The sequence below is a fragment of the Rana temporaria genome, chromosome 3 (genome assembly GCF_905171775.1).
Source record: "Rana temporaria chromosome 3, aRanTem1.1, whole genome shotgun sequence".
Classification (NCBI taxonomy): Eukaryota; Metazoa; Chordata; class Amphibia; order Anura; family Ranidae; genus Rana; species Rana temporaria.
The window spans coordinates 260,307,602-260,328,174 of NC_053491.1; the positions used below are offsets into that span (position 1 = coordinate 260,307,602).

At 40.8% G+C, this 20,573-nt stretch overlaps 1 protein-coding gene across 4 annotated transcripts in view; it reads right to left on the reverse strand.

The window, feature by feature from the left end:
- The window catches only part of ARHGAP26 (Rho GTPase activating protein 26), a 644,209-nt gene that overhangs the window by 298,460 nt on the left and 325,176 nt on the right, over positions 1-20,573 (reverse strand). The gene's annotated exons all lie outside the window — the stretch shown is intronic.

Below are 20,573 nucleotides of genomic sequence, written 5' to 3' on the forward strand. Positions count from 1 at the left end.
GGTAGATTTGGGGGGGGGGGGGCACACAGTTTTTTTTTTTACTTTGGTGTGGGGTTCCGAAATTTGAAGAATTCTTTAGAGAATTAATGAACTAAACCAATTCCAAAATGAGTCAACAAAACAAAGGTATAACATAACGAATCTATCCAAAACAAAACTGTTTTGTTCTGCACATGTCTACTATATACAGTATATTCAGGAGCAGTGCAGCATTATTGCCACACTACTGGTGCTTTGGTTTACTTGACTGGCAAGCTCAACAGGTATTTTCAGGATTTTGCAGGGAACTAGGACAAAACAGAATGTACAGATGCATCTATAATTACATATTGCATACTTTAACCCTGGTTATCAAATGCTCCAATTATAAATGTAAATTGAAAAGGGCAACTGTAGGCAAATATCATCCAAATACAAGTATGTGTATTTGCACTTATATCTTGGTATACTTTATGCAATTCTTTTAGATCTGGGTGGGAATCCGGTGTGAAACTGCATCCACAAAGAGCTTCCTGTATTAATACCAGCACCACTGATGTTACTTTGCTATATTGGGACTTGACACATCACTAGGAAAAAATGAGCCTGAAAAAAGGGAAATTATTCTGCACCCGGTAGAAAAACTGACTACTCTTTTGAACACCAAAAAAAAAACATTTTTAATTCAGCAATTGTATGAAAGACATGAAGAAAAACACTGGGTTTAATGACACTAAACAACAATGCTGAACTGCAGGCAGATATAACCACATAAATAAATGCTATGTGTCCATTATTAAATCATAATTTTTTATTGGAATTTATTATTCTATTTATTGGTTTTTCAAAATACATTTTTGATTCCAGAAAAATAAATACATACCAAGTATGATCAGTCCTAGCACAGAATGTGGGGAACTTGACTTTGTACAAAATGACTTGTCAAATATTCAAACTATGCTGTAACAGCTAAAGTAGTTCCACCCCCAGATGAGAGCAAGAATAGAGAGAACCCCCCCCAACAAGGGGAATGGTCTGGGCTTTCCATGCATGGATGATTACAATTTTTGCTGCTGTAAAAATGTGTGTGATGAGTTTGAAAGACCTGCCTATGGCCTGCCTAAGACCGTGTAGATCATTTGACAGACACTAATCTAGAAAATGTTCACGTTTGGACAGTTCAATTAAATAGGTCTAAAGGAGGCAACCTCAGAAGCTCCAAGGGGGAAGGTGTTGGGGCAAATTGTACTTTTTTTAAAGCAATTGGTTTGGGTGTCTGAAATTTACTTGGTGTCTGCCTCTTATGCCACGTACACACGACCGTTTTTAATGTCATGGAAAAAACAATGTTTTTCTCTACGTGATTTTTGTCAAGCCTGCCTTGCATACACACGATCGTGAAAAAAAAAATACTCAAGCAAAGCGCGGTGACATACAACACGTACGACAGCACTATAAAAGGGGAAGTTCCATTCGGATGGCGCCACCCTTTGGGCTGCTTTTGCTAATTTCGTGTCAGTAAAAGTTTGGTGAGAGACGGTTCGCGCTTTTCAGTCTGTTATAGCGTGACGAATGTGCTATCTCCATTACACATGCTAGTTTTACCAGAACGAGTGCTCCCATCTCATAACTTGCTTCTGAGCATGCGTGTTTTTTCCTGTCGTTAAAGCCTACACACGACCGTTTTTCGTGAAAAACAACGAGAAAAATTAGAGCATGTTCTAAATTTTTAATGGCCATTTTTCACAAGAAAAATACTCTGGAACCTATACACGGTCGTTTTTAAATGACCAATTAAAAAAATTACATTTTCTCGTCATGAAAAATGGTCGTGTGTACGCGGCATCATAGTCTACTGTACAGTGACAGGGCAAGAATATAATCATGTATAGTGTGATGATCGCATGTATCTACTACAGCCCTTGCACCATTCAGGCTAGGGGTGGAGAGAGAACACCATTATATTCCTTAATACCAGGTACAAACTGTCTGAAAAATGGTTAGTTCATCAGGAACCGGCCAAGTTTCAGTCCATGTGTACAGCTCTCTGTATGACAGAAGCCAGTCTTCATGTCAATAGCTGCCAGAACTGATCAGTGTGTCCTGTCAGGGGATCAGTCCCCGTCAGAACAAAATAGCAAATTTGGGAAGATCACCATACTAACATCGCAAAGGTAAAAAAGGTAAAAAACCTTTTGTGTGCACCTCCCCCACAGCCCCCCCAATACTTTGATGACGCCGATCTTGATTCAGCGATGTGCACGAGATCAGAGGCTCTCCCAGGTCTCTGCACCCTTATTGGCTGAGACACAGCAGTAGGAGCCATTGGCTTCTGCTGCTGTCAATCACAGCCAGTGAGGAGGGAGTGGGGACAGAGCAGAACAACGATGTGTGTCTTATGGACATGGTGGCTCAGGAGCAAGTCACTTGCTATGGGGCATTTAACAAGGGAGCGACCAGGATTTCCAGCTGGGGACCCAAGAATAGGAGGACCGAGGCTGATCTGTGAAAAAAACATCACACAGGAGCATAAAGGTATAACATATTTGTTATTAAAAAAAAAAAAAAAGCATGAACCATTACTATCACTTTGACTGTAAGTGGTGTCATCCACTTGGTTGTGCTGTGTTAGGGGCTATGTAATGCCCAGAACTGAATGGAAAAAATCTTTTGACAAGTAAAATTTCTCCCTTATATCTATTTTATCTGTTTATTTAGTGGTTTGTCTGGCATTTAGCTGTCATGATCACCATTGTCCACAAGAAAAAAAAAAAAAAAAAATTACCAAACTAACATTGCCAAAAACTGTTTTTGTGTTGCACTTTTCAGTGGAAGCAGGATCCTTTAGATGTTCAGTTTATCTTGACTAATTGTTTCCCTTAATAGAAGATTCACTTATGTAACATTACCAAGCAAGTCTCTGGTTAGAGGGGTTTTTTTTATAGCACGCATGAGTCTTGATTTGCACAAGCTGAAGCTCATTTAGATTATTCCTTTCCCAGGCTTGGCATGGATTTCACATATTCCTTAACAATCTGGTTTACAAGCGTTTGCCATTTTCTACAACTCTTCTTAATCTCAAACAAGTAGTAAAGTAGGTTTCATTCTTTTCCCTCAAAGTAACTAAAGTGCTAACTAACAAAACACTCAGAAAAGCAAAGCAGGTGTAGAACTAGCTCTTGGTATGTGCCAGTGCCCTATCAATCATTACCCATTACGACATGTGAATCTGAATTATCAATGTATAGTCCAGAATGGATATCTGCATTGATCGAAAAAAAAAAAAGGAAAGCATACAAAAAGGGACATAAAATATGTTGTCTCTTATGTGAAGCACCTCAGTCTTCAGGGCACAGATCCTTGTGGGTGGCAAGAATATTCTTGCCTAGACTGTATCTAGGATCAGACCTAGATACTTTAGACTTTGAGCTGGTCTCAAGTTTGACTTTTCGGTATTTATGATCCAGCCTAAGCTTTCCAAATACCGCACTGTACATGTTATGCTCTGTTCCAGAGCTTGTAGCAAGTGATCTTTGAGCAGGAAGTCATCCAGATACCCAAGCACCAGAATCCCTTAGGCCCTTAAAAGACCCAGTACTGGTGCTAGGACCTTTGTGAACACCTGGGGGGCTGTAGCAAGCCTGAAGGGTAGAGTCACAAACTGAAAGTGATGTTCCTCTACAGTAGGGGTCTCAAAACTTTTCCAACAAAGGGCCAGTTTTTTGTCCTTCAGACTTTATAGGGCCGGATTATGGCCATTGGGGGTAGAAAATGTCTTGGTCCCAGCATCAGTGAGGGTAAATATGGTTGGTGGTCATTAGGAGGTATGGTGCCCCCTTATTGATATCAGTGGAAGAATAGTGCCCCATTGTTTGTGTCAATGGGAGGAAAAGTGCCTCATATAATTTGGAAGAATAGTGCCCCAAGGGCCAGATAAAGGCTAGCAACGGGCTACATCTGGCCCTCGGGCCGCAGTTTGGAGACCTCTGCTCTACAGCACACCATTAAAGAATGGAAAACAAAAGCTGTTGCAATATGTCGCCATCTTGTTCATTCCATGCCTAGAAGACTTGGTGTTGTCCTTACAAATCATGGAGGTAATACAAAATACTAGATGTAGTAGGTTTTGTTGTAAGGTGTATTCATTTTTGCATTAACTATTTTGGAGTAAAACTGAAGATTTTGTAATCCAAGTTATATTTGTAATCTTACTTGCATGTAATGGAACTAAACACATGTTCCATAAAACTCTGTTTCGGAAATTGTTCTTGTGTTCATTGAGATATTGATTAAAATATTACTTTTCAGCACTGCATCTTGTGTTCGTCTCCATCAAAGGAATCCATTTTATTGTTATGCTATTGCCCTTTCTACTGTTACTATTCTAGTTATGCTTGATATATGCTATGTACCATATTTAACTGGCCTAAAATAATGGCCAATTGAACTGCCTGATAACCAGTTTTTACATTCCAACCTTGTCCTGGTGAAAGTTTGAATATAAAGAGAAAGAGAAATTAAAGCCCCCCCAGTCATAAGTCAGTTCTTATGTAAAAGAAAAGTTGCATTAGTGCTAATATGTTATATTAATACATTTTATAATGAATGTGTCAATCTTTACAGCATTCTATAATCTTCATATCGGAAGCAAATTTATAGAATACAGATGAGAAAAGAAAATGTATAATCAAAGAAAAAAAAAATCTGATGAAAAAGGCACAGTCCAATTTCTAAATTACCAGCCTTGGCGTCTACACTAGATATTGCCTCTGTAGTCAGTATCTTCACCTATTGAACAAGGAAATAACCCGTGTTGCCACGGTGATCAGCGTAGCACAGACAAATAATGTGCTGACGCATGGACATCAGCCTAGCCGGAAAATATATATTTAACCATTTGTGTAAAAAGAAAAAATATATATACAGGATGCAAACTCAGACATTTTTACTTAAAATAAAGTATAAAAATGCTACATTTTTTACACAATAACAGTGGTCTGTCTCTCGTTACAGGTAAGAGACAGAATTACTTTAAATGCAGGATGCACATTAGAGTGGCTCTGTTACTTTAGATCAGCATCAAACCTGCCAATGTCCTGTAATTGACAATAATAGCAACCATGTTTTTTTTTTTTTCAAACTTGCTCCTGTAACACAATGACTTTCGATCTGCAATTTTCTCAAGTCCTGAAACCATATTATGAGAGAATGGCATGTTGCAACAAAACTGTCATGTTATAGCAGCCTGCTATAACAGATAGATGCCGCAGTACAAGAGGCTTATGTAAGAAATACATGCCGCATATACAGTATATGCCAAAAAGCTGCTTCTAATTTACAGGAAATTGCACGAGACTGTTGAAATGATACAAGAGACTGACCCTGGGGTTCACACTGATGTGATGCGGGAGCCAGCGCGATTCCAGCGCCATTTCTGGCATCGCTCCTCTCCCGCAGGCAGTTCACACGGTGTTGTGCGAACCTCTTCGGGTGTCATTAACAAAGTTAATGACACCCCCAGTTTTAGTTCACAGATCGCAGTGTGAACTGTGAACACGCGCAGAAATCGCATCACATAGGTGAGAACACACATGCAATCCGATTCTAGTGCAGGGAAAAACAAGTCCCTGCATTTTATTCTGTAAGAATCCAATGCAAGTTCAGCCATACAACTGTATGGCTGAACTCGCATTGCTCAGAGATCGCATGTAATCAGCACCTGCAGTACGGTGCGAATCAAATGCGATCTCCAAGATCGTGCTACTGTGAACCCGGGCTTAAAGACTGGTGCTACATGCAACATTTTACACACCACTACACCAACATTCCCTGAGCACCCATCAAGCTGTAATAATGAAGCAAGACAATCCTAGAGTAGGTGATGCGGTGTTGCTAATGCTTAAAAGTGTTAGGTAGGACAGGGCAGAGAGCTAGGTCACTGCTTTGAAGGATATAGAGGAAGCCAGGGTTGATGTTAACGGGAGCCAAGGACAGGACTCTGAAGGGAGGGAGGGTGATAAAAAAGGGAAGGACAGCAATATGGAGGGGTGCCAAGGACAGGAATGTAAGGTGTAGGTGGGTGATATGAAGGTTGAGCTGAAGACAGTGATGTAAAGAGGGGCTGAGAACAGAAATGTGAAGGTGTGTGTCGGGGGGCTAGGACAGGAATGTGAAGGTGAGGTGATATATAGAGGGCAGAGGACAGGCATGTCAGGGTGGGGAGAATTAAAGGGGACAGAGGACTGAAATGTACACATGAGGGGTGATAAGAAGGGGGCCCAAGGACAGAAATGTGAAGGGGGGGTGAGGGCTAGAATGCACAAGGTAGGCGCTTTGAAGGGGGTGCTGAGGACAGTAATATGAAGGGGAACTGACAGGAATGAGAAATTAAGTGATACGAAGGGGCATTGAAGACAGGCTTGTAAAAGGGGGCAAAATGAAGGGGGGTTGTGGACAGGAATGTGAAGGAGGAAGGTCAGTGATATGAATGGCATGTGGGGGGCTGAGGGCTTGAATGTGAAGGGGTGTTGAGGACTGCTATGAAGGAAGGGGATGATGTAAGGAGGGGTTGAGGACAGCACTGTGGGGATGTGATATGAAGGAGGGCATTGTGATTTAAAGGGGTATATTGATGTGAAGGGGGCTGTAATGTGCAGGGGGGACCAAGAACATGGATGCTAAAATGGGATTGTGATGTAAAACATCTGAAGCTAGGTTTACAGTATTGCAACCTACGTTTTGTGTGTAGGCAACCCATTCATTTCAATTGGCTGGCTTACATGCAGAAACACAGAAAAAAATGTCCATGACCCTTTTTTAAATTGTGCCACACAGTGCCAAGGCACAACATGGTTTGGTGCTTACACAAAAACACGCTGTGTTTACCGATGCGTGGAGATGCCATTAAGAATCAAACATGTGATTCGAACCTCTGGTGGAAGAAAATTTTACTGACTAGACCTCCATGAATTTTAATTCATAACCCCTGCTAAAGTTTTAATAATTACCAGATCTGTAAAAAAAGAAAAGAAAAAAAGAAATCTCTTAAGAAAACCATAGTTGCTGAATGAAAAAGGATGTGCCTTTAAGCAAACTTCATCTTGATCCCCACATGCCTGTTAGTTTAGATTACCAGCCACAGCAATTCACTGCTGAGCCTAAATGCTTTCTAGAGGAAAGATGACCCTGAATTGTAATCCAATTACTTAAGGTAATCACTGCTGTGGAAGATAGCAACTGCCTATTGTTGAAATAATCTTGATCGGATAATCCTGCCCTTGGCTTTATTAAAGCGCTCCCATTCTCTCTGTTGTGATGGTACAGGAAAGATGCCCAACCACACTGAAATAGGATAAAACACAGCTAGTAAATCAGAATGAAAAAATGTACTCAATGTCTCATATTAAAATTGGTGATAAAACAAAATGCTTTCTTTAAAACAAGCTAAATAACCACATTAACATTCAAGATTAGCACTTGTGAAGTTCACTTCCTAACATTGTTGCGGTTATTTATCTTTTATTTGCCCATTAATCCTTAAACAATAAAAAAGGCACATTAGACAGAGAAGGAAATCCTTTATTATTCACCAAGGCTTCACTCACACCGAGCAGTGATCAAAGTCTTTAGATGCAAGTCATTGCTCTGACCCTTAATTAAATGGGATTTAAATTGGTGAAAGCCTCTATTCATTTTTTATGGAAGAACAGAACTGCCTTGCAGACAATTCGGGGTTAACGCATGTTTGGACATCGTAGTGCACAGAACACAATTCAAAGCATTTTATGAGTGCCAATGCGTGCTTGCATAAACTTCCAATGAGTCTAAATGACAGCTCAGTTAAACCAAAAAATGAATAGAAACAGTCACATCTGCTTTAAATCCTACTTAAGGGGGGGGGGGGGTTCTGCGGGAATGTGTTTTTTTTTTTTGTTCTTGGGCTCTTACCTTACTCAATATGCTACCCTCGTGAGCCATTCTTCTAGCCACCAGGATCGTCATTGTCCAGGAAAGGATATTTTATAAAAAAGATAGATGGACGTTTCCATCTTAATTGTGGGCACTCTGAAGTCCTCCTGGATTTGCTTCCAGGATACGGTGACTTGAAATGGCAGAATTGTATCCGCCCTCGTCACATGACCGGCTGGAAGAGTCATGTGACGTTCAGAAAAGCACGTAAGACTACGTGTGCTGGGTTATAGAGAATGATCTACTGGGCAGCGTCACGCTGTGCTCCCAGGAATCATTGCGGCTATCGCAGCCGAAGCGACACGCCCACTCCCGCAGGACTCAAACCAGGAAGTGCCTGGTGAAGATGACAGAAATAAGGTATGGAAGCATTTTTAATGATTTTGGACAGCGAACTGTTATAACATCCAGTCAGCCCTTGTGTTTAAGGCTAACTTGTAAAATCGGGTGAACCTCCACTTTAAAGTACATTTAAACCCTAACTGGATAACATATATATATATATTGCTAAAAAAAAAAACAGCAAGAAACACCAGCGCTAAAATTGGTGGAAAGTAATAGATTCGTAAAATTGTCAGGAGGTGCAACAATCCAAAAGAGGATGCGAGTCCAGAGCAGCAGGATAAATTTGTACCCGGAAGTACCAAATATACACCAATCAAACACTAAAACCAGCGATCATGAGACACAATAATGCATGTAGGCTCTTTAGCAAAAGTGAAGAACGTTGTCCATTTTATTGGTCACAATTTTAATATAATAAATCCAATCCAAAAATAGACGAAGATGAGAAAATAAATATAATAAATTGTATTAGTCACAACTTGCAGTTCACAATTTGCAATATTAATATCCACGATCCATGGAGGAAGGAGGGGTTAAAAGTTTCTAGTGTTGCTCAAAAATCCTGTAAGTTGATTATAGTGTAAACACAGTACATTGAGATGACTTCCGTGCAGGCAGACGTGTGGAGGGCCCTCAAACATGAAGGACGCAAAACTGGGACTGTGGCTCAGCTGGGACAGGGAGAACTCACAACCTCCGTCCCTCCAGATGGATGATGTCACACCCCTGCGACGCCGGCTGGCGTCTAAGGATTCGAGAAGCGCTGTGGACCGAGTGTGCCGTTAGACACGTTCCTCCACTGTGAGGGTTGATGCACTGCTGCTCTCTGGTGGAGATGTATAGAAATGTCCACTCAATGAGAGTGAAAGTCTTTGAAAAAGCACATAGATCTCGAAACGCGTTGTCAAGGCAACCCCTTTTAATATAATTTTGATCTTTCACCAAGATCCGCTTGACGAGGAATTTTACAGCAGCCAAATTGTCCTGTTTACAAGCTGGTCAGTGTATCAAGGATTCATCTCATTGAGTGGAGATTTCTATACATCTCCACCAGAGAGCAGCAGCGCATCAACACTGCTCGAATCCTTAGACGCCAGCCGGCGTCACAGGGGTGTGACATCACCCATCTGGAGGGACGGAGGTTGTGAGTTCTCCCTGTCCCACCTAAGCCACAGTCCCGGTTTTGCATCCTTCATGTTGGAGGGCCCTCCACACGCTGGCCTTCATACGCAAGTCATCTCAAGGTACTGTGTTTACACTATAATCAACTTACAGCATTTTTGAGCCACGCTAGAAACCTTTAACTCCTCCTTGCTCCATGGATTGTGGATATTAATATTGCAAATTGTGAACTGCAAGATTTGTGTGACCGTGTGTATGCAAGTTTGAGCCAACATTCCGTCAGAAAAAATCCACGGTTTTCTTGTCGGAATTTCCGATCATGAGTGAAAATGTCCAAATTTGGCCCAAAGTGTCAATATTTTGTGTGGCCACCATTATTTTACAGCACTGCCTTAACCCTCTTGGGCATGGAGTTCACCAGAGCTTCACAGGTTGCCACTGGAGTCCTCTTTCACTGATGACATCATGGAGCTGGTGGATGTTAGAGACCTTGTGCTTCTCCACCTTCCATTTGAGGTTCCCCCACAGATTCTCAAAGGGTTTAGGTCTGGAGACATGCTTGGCCAGGCCATCACCTTTACCCTCAGCTTCTTTAGCAAGGCAGTGGTTTACTTGGAGGTGTGTTTGGGGTCTTTATCATGCTGGAATACTGCCCTGCAGCCCAGTCTCCAAAGGAAGGGGATCATGCTCGGCTTCAGTATGTCACAGTACATGTTGGCATTCATGATTCCCTCAATGAACTGTAGCTCCCCAGTGTCGGCTGCACTCATGCAGCCCCAGACCATGACAGTCCCACCACTATGCTTCACTGTAGGCAAGACACACTTGTCTTTGTACTCCTCCCCTGGTTGCCACCACACACGCTTGACACCATCTGAACCAAATACGTTTACCAGACCACAGTAATCCATGTCCTTATTTTGCTTGTCTTCAGCAAACTGTTTGCGGGCTTTCTTGTGCATCATCTTTAGAAGAGGCTTTCTTCTGGGACAACAGCCATGAAGACCAATTTGATGCAGTGTGCAGCGTATGGTCTGAGCGCTGACAGGCTAACCACCCACCCCTTCAACCTCTGCAGCAAATCTGGCAGTACTCATACATCCAATTCCCAAAGACAACCTCTGGATGTGACGCCTTGGCATGTGCACTCAACTTCTTTGGTCGACCGTGGCAAAGCCTGTTCTGAGTGGAACCTGTCCTGTTAAACCATTGTATGGCCTTGGCCACCGCGCTGCAGCTTAGTTTTAGGGTCTTGGCAATCCTCTTATAGCCTAGGTGATCTTTATGTAGAGCAACAATTCTTTTTTCAGATCCTCAGGGAGTTTTTTGCCATGAGGTGCCATGTTGAACTCCCAGTGACCAGTAAAAGAGTGAGAGCGATAACACCAAATTTAACACACCTGCTGCCCATTTACAACTGAGACATTGTAACATTATAGAGTTACATGACGCCAATTTGGCCCAATTTGGACATTTTGTACTCACTTTTGTTGCCAGCGGTTTAGACATTAATGGCTGTGTGTTGAGTTATTTTGAGGGGACAGAAAATTTACACTGATATACAAGCTGTACACTGACTACTTTTACATTGTAGCAAAGTGTAATTTCTTCAGTGTTGACATGAAACGATATAATAAACTAAAGGTAAACAAATTTACTCAAGACCATGTTGCAAAAATGAATACACCCCAATGAAGTCTTAAGCTGACCATAAATTATACACTTGTCTTTACCTTATACTATTTAGTACAAGGGCCTGCCTAATTGCATACAAATTAAAAGTGCTTAGGTTTGACCTCATATTACATGAAATCTAAAGAAAAGTTTAAGAAAATTGTATACTGTATGGCCAGCCTTAGAAGCAAAGATAACATTTTAGACAACAAAATCCTAATCAACAAGAACTCAACTACAGGTGAGTCTAATTATTCATTAAACAGGTGTATAAAAGGGAGTTACTTAACAAATAAAACCCCTTCCCCCGTTCATGCTGTCAGCAATGGCACCACGTGGAAGAGAAATGTCACAAGGCCTGAGAAAGAAAATAATTTCTTTACACAAGAAAGGTGAATGGCATACACAGATGTCGTCCACGTCTCCTAAAGCCCATGAACAAAGAAGCCCACCAAGAACTTGCCAGGGCCCATGCTGAAAAAGACGACTAATGGGACTCTGTACTCTGGAGTGATGAGACCAAAATAAATGTTTTTGGAACGGATGGCTTCAAAACTGTATGGCATCGCAAAGATGAGGAGTACAAATAAAAATGCATGGTGCCTACAGTGAAACATGGTGGTGGCAGTGTGCTTCTGTGGGGCTACACGAGTGTTGCTGGTGTTGGGAAGCTGCATTTCACTGATTGTATCATAAATTCACAGATGTACTGCTCTATACTGAAAGAGAAGATGCTATCATCAACTCTTTCCATGCTCTTGGTCCTCGTGCACTTTCCAACATGACAATGACGCAAAACACACATCTAAGGCAACTGTTGCATTTCTGAAGAAGTATGTCTCCTGATCTGAATCCAAGCAAACACCTATGGGGAATTCGGAAGAGACAAGTTGAGCATCACTCTCCATCCAGCATCCAGGTTCTAAAAGAGGTTGTGCTTGAAGAATGAAAAAAGACAGATGTTGCAATATGTTGTCAACTTGTTCATTCATTCATGTCTAGAAGACTTGGTGCTGTTCTTGCCAATCAAGGGGGTCATACAAAATACTAGATGTAGTCGTTTTTGTTGTCGGGTGTATTCATTTTTGCATCAATTAATTTGGAGTAAAACTGAAGCTTTTGTAATCTAAGTTATAATTTTAATCTTACTTTCATGTAATGGATCAAATCTTCTATAAAACTCAGTTTTGGAAATTGTTCATTAAGATATTGATTAAAAGCTTACTTTTTAAAGGGGGTGTACTCATTTATGGTGAGCACTGTATATCCCTCTGCTTAAGCTGGCCACACACTAGTGTAATTTCATTCAATATGTTTTATTTTAACCACTAGAGTACCGGGCCATCGTCAAATGACGGCTCCACGGTTACTCTGAAAATTCAACAGGACGTCATTTGACATCCTGTATTCTTGCGGCCACTGGGGGGCGCGCGAGCGCGCCGGCGGCAGCGCGCGCGCGCCCGGCGCGTCCCCGAGATGCCGATGCGCGTGCCTGGCGGTCGCGATGTCCGCCAGGCACTCGGGATCGGCGGCTACAGGGACAAGACGTGGAGCTCTGTGTGTAAACACAGAGCTCCACGTCCTGTCAGGGGAGAGAGGAGACCGATCTGTGTCCCTTGTACATAGGGACACAGCATCGGTCACCTCCCCCAGTCACCCCCCTTTCCCCACAGTTAGAACACAATTTAGGTATACATATTAACCCCTCCCTCACCCCCTAGTGTTAACCCCTTGAATGCCAGTCACATTTATACAGTAATTAGTGCATATTTATCGCATTAATCGCTGTATAAATGTGAATGGCGCCAAAAACGTGTCAAAAGTGTCCGATGTGTTCGCCGCAATGTCACGGTGACAGTAAAAAAAATCGCAAATCGCCGCCAATACTAGTAAAAAAATTTATAAAATAAAAATGCCATAAATCTATCAGCTATTTTGTAAACGCTATAACTTTTGCGCAAACCAATCAATATATGATCATTGCGATTTTTTTTACCAAAAATATGTAGAAGAATACATATCGGCCTAAACTGAGGAAAAAAAACGTTTTTTTTAAAAAAAAATGTGATATTTATTAAATAAAAAAGTAAAAAATAGTGTTTTTTTTTTAAATTGTCACTCTTCTTTTGTTTATAGCGCAAAAAATAAAAACCGCAGAGGTGATCAAATACCACCAAAAGAAAGCTCTATTTGTGGGAACAAAATGATAAAAAAATTGTTTGGGTACAGTGTAGCACGACCGCGCAATTGTCATTCAAAATGCGACAGTGCTGAAAGCTGAAAATTGGCTTGGGCAGGAAGGGGCGTAAGTGCCCAGTATGGAAGTGGTTAAGAATGTTGTTTGATTTTTACTATTGTTAGTGGGGTTAAATTGATCTTAGTTTTTAACTGCAATGACTAGAAATTTCAAAGGAGCAGGATGAAAAACTTCTCTTGAATGAATTTCTAACAGTACATGTGGTTTTCGTTGGGAAACGTCCAGTCATCCCAAAATTGCTTGGTAAACAGAAACAACATTTTCAAGTATTTTTAAACAACATTTGTCAAGTCATCAAATGTACGAAGAAACGTTTGAAAATCTAGTAGTGTATCGCCAGCTTTATGTATTAAAAACGTCCAATGATTTATGGAATTAATAGAAACATATATTAAACAAATGAACTGGTCTAGGTTTAAGGGGAAAGGTTAAAAAGGAAATGTTGAGGAAAGAATAGTCCTTAGAGTGGTAGTAAACTCTGTACTACCACTTTCACTTACAGGTAAGCCTATAATAAGGCTTACCTGTAAGTATAAAGAATATCTCCTAAACCTGTATGGTTTAGGAGATATTCCCCTCGCAATGCGCCGCTGACTGCAGCGGCGCATGCGCAGCGGGGATCTTCAGCTAAAGGCCCGGCAGCCGCCAGATGCATGCGCGGGAGTGACGTCATCGCCTCTCCAGCCAATCACAGCACTGGAGCGGCGATACCCGGAAGACACGCCAAGGCAATTTGACATCTCCCTCGGCGTGGACCAGGTAAGTTCCCCTAACCTTGTTCCAAGGTAAGCATTTCATAATGAGCTAGTATGCGGTGCATACTAGCTCATTATGGCTTTTGCTTTTCAGGTATGAAAAAAAAAAAACAGCAGCGGCTTTACTACCGCTTTAAAGTAACATCCCTTACAGGAGTAAAGTTCAGACCCAGCAACAAATGGAGTAATGTGGTTCTCATGACAACTGAGCATTCTGAAGCTGAAGCAGGGAGATGGCTTAAGGACAAACAGAATTATGAACAGAACAGTAGGAATCCATTCCCCTTCTTTTGTTAAAGAGGTTGGACTAAATATGGCAGGAGGGAGTGGTTAAAAAGAGGTGAAAAGCACTATATGCGGGTTAACAAATATAATAAGTCAGTATTTTACCTTTTGCACAGCGTCCAAAAAACCTGTCTGCACCACCTAGTAGCCCAATTTTCCCTGCAATTGGCAGCCCGACAGAGTGGGTTGGAAAGCTGGTGGATGTTAATATGCTACGGCATCTAGATGGATTTATGGTGGATGAGGGCTCATAATTGGTTGGAATCCACATGGAATCTCTGTATACATTGATCCCACAACAGGTTAGTCTACAGGCCATGTCATACATGTACAGACAATAGCTCTAAAAGTGGTTAATGTCATTATTCTGGAAATTATAGAAGTGATTTTGTGTCAAAACTTTTCTGCATTTGGACAGAAATATGCTCAGGAACCTCAGCGGGGGCAACATGTACCTTGTCCTATGCCTGCATTTACCTTGGCTGGTGAGAGAAGCAGGTTGTGTATGTAATGTGGTTTTGTAGGGATCATGTCACCTCTCTTGGCTGTGTTATATTGATGTGCTGATTGCGTGGAGGGGTACCCAGGAGGAGTTGGATGACTTTGTGTAAATTAAATTCCAACTCTAGGAACATTAACTTCACTTTTTGCTTTAACTATTATTTAATTATATTTCTTAAGCTGAAAAGGGATTGGAATGACCTCAAAGCTTACTGCGAGAAAAACATTCCACACAGCCAACCGTCATACTCCGGCAACTATACGGGTTATCCCCCCCAAGGTCAGTTTCTAAGAATCTGTTGGAGTTGTTCTGATGAATTTCTAAGTCTGAACAGATTCAGACAAAGGGGTTACCCCCACAGACTGCTTAGAGCTAGTAGGCCTAAAGCAGTCAAAGAGAATAGAGGCGAGCTTGTTCCAAAAGAGAAATTATAATACGAGAAGTCGAAGGATACATCTTTCATTCAGATAATCACACCTTATGGCTCACACTGAGATATAGACAAAGATCACTTTAACAACATTGGCATATTCTATTGGCCAATCCACAGGTGGCAAACACTGTTAGACCAAGGCCTTTAGTGACAGTACAATGGACAAAGAATTTAAAAGATCATTTAGTAATATCAGAATATAGTCTAGGAAATGAGATGTGGTTAAGCAAATATTATTTTCTCGGAGACTGTTCTATCTGTCCATATGTTGACAAGTCAAAAAATTATGGTAGTTGTGAGGGATTATATATGTTCATAAACAGATTCTATCTGGCAGAACAACAAGGTTCATTTAACACATAAAATGCCACAAGGGCAGGAAATTTATGTGTAGAGAAAACCACCATGAGATCAGTGCTTGCAGCCAATGGCTGCAAGCACTGATCCATGTGTTCTGGCAGAGTCAGACTACAAAGACACAGTGGGGGAGATTGCTGCACCAACATCCCTTACGTTGGTACACCGATCTGTCTGTTGGGTTGAATGGAAAATATATATATAGCAATGTATACTAGGCTTAACAAAAAACTTTCTTGTTGGCTCCCTTTTGGTCTGTTAACCACTTTAGCTCCAGAAGGTTTTATCCACTTCCTGACCAGGCCAATTTTTTCACGTCGGCACTGCGTTGCTTTTGTGATTACCTATTTGTGTTCAGCTAGCATTTCATTTATTTCATTTATTTCCTTTATTTCGTTTATTCGCATTGGTTGTTTGCTCTGATTGTTTTTCCTATTTTTATTCAAAACTGTCTGTTTATTTATTTATAGTGCAACAAATATCCACCAAAAGAAAGCTCTATTTGTGTGGGAAAAAAACACATAAATGGAGGGGGACATATAAAAGGTAAAGGCTGATGGTAGCACAGGGATAAAACAAAAGTATCAAACAAGTGGGGAAGCTGAATATAACAATCCAGCGGAGAGATGGCAGCGGGTGATGTCTGTGCATAAGCTCCTCCTCCCATACTCGGCGTTTCATCCTGGTCAACCATGTTTTCTCCCGGTGAAACATCAGCGTTTACCTTTTATATGTCCCCCTCCTTTTATTCAAATAAACATACGGAGGACATTTAGATAGTTTCCTTTATTTCTTTTGGTCATGCACTCCAAAGCGATTTCACCCAGCAACTTATAGTGGAGATCACGGACGCTGCAGGCCAGCCCTGGTTTTGCTGCTCACTTGTTTGGAGACACTTTATGACTTAAGAATTATCACTTTCCTGCTGCATGGATCATTTCGTATTATCCCTTGTTGGATACATGCTCACATGACCTTCTCCCACAGACACACATATACATATATATACAGGGAGTGCAGAATTATTAGGCAAATGAGTATTTTGACCACATCATCCTCTTTATGCATGTTGTCTTACTCCAAGCTGTATAGGCTTGAAAGCCTACTACCAATTAAGCATATTAGGTGATGTGCATCTCTGTAATGAGAAGGTGTGTGGTCTAATGACATCAACACCCTATATCAGGTGTGCAGAATTATTAGTCAACTTCCTTTCCTTTGGCAAAATGGGTCAAAAGAAGGACTTGACAGGCTCAGAAAAGTCAAAAATAGTGAGATATCTTGCAGAGGGATGCAGCACTCTTAAAATTGCAAAGCTTCTGAAGCGTGATCATCGAACAATCAAGCGTTTCATTCAAAATAGTCAACAGGGTCGCAAGAACCTTTTAGAAAAACCAAGGCGCAAAATAACTGCCCATGAACTGAGAAAAGTCAAGTGTGCAGCTGCCAAGATGCCACTTGCCACCAGTTTGGCCATATTTCAGAGCTGCAACATCACTGGAGTGCCCAAAAGCACAAGGTGTGCAATACTCAGAGACATGGCCAAGGTAAGAAAGGCTGAAAAACGACGACCACTGAACAAGACACACAAGCTGAAACGTCAAGACTGGGCCAAGAAATATCTCAAGAATGATTTTTCTAAGGTTTTATGGACTGCTGAAATGAGAGTGAGTCTTGATGGGCCAGATGGATGGGCCCGTGGCTGGATTGGTAAAGGGCAGAGAGCTCCAGTCCGACTCAGACGCCAGCAAGGTGGTGGTGGAGTACTGGTTTGGGCTGGTATCATCAAAGATGAGCTTGTGGGGCCTTTTCGGGTTGAGGATGGAGTCAAGCTCAACTCCCAGTCCTCCTGCCAGTTTCTGGAAGACACCTTCTTCAAGCAGTGGTACAGGAAGAAGTCTGCATCCTTCAAGAAAAACATGATTTTCATGCAGGACAATGCTCCATCACACGCGTCCAAGTACTCCACAGCGTGGCTGGCAAGAAAGGGTATAAAAGAAGAAAAACTAATGACATGGCCTCCTTGTTCACCTGATCTGAACCCCATTGAGAACCTGTGGTCCATCATCAAATGTGAGATTTACAAGGAGGGAAAACAGTACACCTCTCTGAACAGTGTCTGGGAGGCTGTGGTTGCTGCTGCACGCAATGTTGATGGTGAACAGATCAAAACACTGACAGAATCCATGGATGGCAGGCTTTTGAGTGTCCTTGCAAAGACAGGTGGCTATATTGGTCACTGATTTGTTTTTGTTTTGTTTTTGAATGTCAGAAATGTATATTTGTGAATGTTGAGATGTTATATTGGTTTCACTGGTAAAAATAAATAATTGAAATGGGTATATATTTTTTTTTTGTTTAGTTGCCTAATAATTATGCACAGTAATAGTCACCTGCACACACAGATATCCCCCTAAAATAGCTAAAACTAAAAACAAACTAAAAACTACTTCCAAAAATATTCAGCTTTGATATTAATGAGTTTTTTGGGTTCATTGAGAACATGTTTGTTGTTCAATAATAAAATGAATCGTCAAAAATACAACTTGCCTAATAATTCTGCACTACCTGTATATATATATATATATATACACACACACACACACACACACACACAATTTTGAATAAAAAAATATTTTTTACTTTCTGTTACAAAACATTCAGGCACACCACAGATCCACCTCTCCACAGAATGATCGGCAGGTCGCGGTGGTTATCGTGGTTGCCGGACCCGCCGATTGGCCAAGTGCTGTGCCCCCTACATCACGTGCACGAAATCATGTACAGGTATGTGATTTTGCGCAGCAGGGCTACCCTGATGCAGTATATGTGTGGTGGCTGGACCGGAAGCGGTTAAACCACCCCCATACTAGCATCTTACACTTTTTTTTTTTATTCTTTTGGCAGTATTCAATGAACAATGTTTTTTTTTTTTTTTTTTTTTTTAATCAACTAAAAATAATTAATTTTTGGAAACAAATAAAAAAAATAAAGCTTCCTGGAGGATGAAATTGCATTGAAGTGAAATTGGATTGTGTGAAATGGCTAGATGTAACCAACAACCCCCCCGCAAAAGAGAATATGGAAATAGGTGACCCCCTATCCACTAACATCTCTTTAGAAGCTTTTCTTACTCATATCAGAGCTGCCCCTTCTGATCACTGGTGCTCTGATGAATGGAGGAGGTAATAATTACACAGCAGCAGAGGGGGAGGAAAAAGTACAAATCTCAAAAAAACTTTATTGAAACTAGCAGACTTAAAAAAAAAAAAAAAAAGCCATAATGCTCCAATACCATTTTTAGATGTTCCCTATAAGATAGCACATCTTCACCTTTTGAGTTCATGTCCACTACAACCTATAAGCATAGGGATTCCAATCTTAAGGTTTTGTGGGATCTTTTCCAGATGGCTACAATACTCTGGGTTGGCTTACTTTGACTTAAAGTTGAACTTTGAGCAGATATAAAATAAACACAATTACTGCAGCTTTGCATCCAATCAGGGTGCATAAAAATCTATGATTTAAAAAATCTTTTCATCAAATGTATTTTAATAAAATGCTTTTGGAGTAAAACTCTGTCTAAAGATAGATTTCTTTAGTTAGAGATAACACGCAAACACGCACAGCATTGATGCATTCAAACTATTTCACAGTAACCATGAGATAAAGCAAAATAAAAATAAATAAATATGTACCATGATTCACTAATGAGCCAATACTATTTATTCACTGTATTTTGCTATGACTTAACATGTGTATATTTACCAATAAACATGATAGAATATATCGATTTTTTTTTATCACCACATAGCCGTGTGCTTCTTTTAAAGTCCCAAATGTCCATTCTATTTTGTTTGTACCAAGGATGGAGGCATATGAGACTACCCAGTCACTGCCTCATTTAAAATCCCACCTACAACCCCCCCCTCTCTCTCAAAGAGATAAAACAAAGTTCAGGAATATTCCTTTATCCCATTATTTTTCAAATCTTTGTACATTACAAATTGTATGATTGAATTGGTTCTGAAATTGCCATTTTACTAACCTGGCAGCTTATTATTCTAAATAGGAAACCTTAATTTTGTTTGCAGATATTAAAGATTCTAACTACCGGCAAGAATGAGACCTTGTGTTTAAAGAGCACCTGTCATTTCAGGTCCATCATGGCAGTGCCTGTTAGCGGGCATCCACTCTCCTTCTGCTGCCACATCCCTCACCGTGTTGCGTCACTACCGCATCACCAGCCGTCCCATTAAAATGAATGGGACTGTTGGTGAGTTAACAGCGGGTCAGAGGAGGAGCCGCTGCAGGACAGAGATGACAGAGATGACAGTTTCTCATTAAAAATTATGATTTAAAATCAATTTGATTTAAATCCAACCTTTTGACTAGTGATTTAAATCAGGGTTAAATCACGACTCAAATCCACCCTGCATCCAATAATACAGATTTTTTTTGACTGCAAAAAGTGTAAGTACTAATTTGTATAGGAATAGGACTATGGCATTTCCTGTACATCAGAGCTGAGACTAGGGTAGGGGTAAGCAGCACAAGGAACCAATGAGCTGTGCTGTAGTTCAAGTAGCATGCCGATAGGAGGAAAGAACGGAGTTAAACTCAGCATTCTGCTACTTTTCTTTTCACTGCCCATCCAAAAATGTAAATGTATTTTATTGGGATTTTATGTGATAGACCAATACACAGTAGAAGCACATTTCCCTTCCACTTCACAATTATGTGCCACTTTGTGATGTTCTATCACATAAAATCCCAATAAAATACAACATCACAAAGTGGCACATAATTGTGAAGTGGAAGGGAAATGTGCTTCTACTGTGTATTGGTCTATCACATAAAATCCCAATAAAATACATTTACGTTTTTGGATGCAAC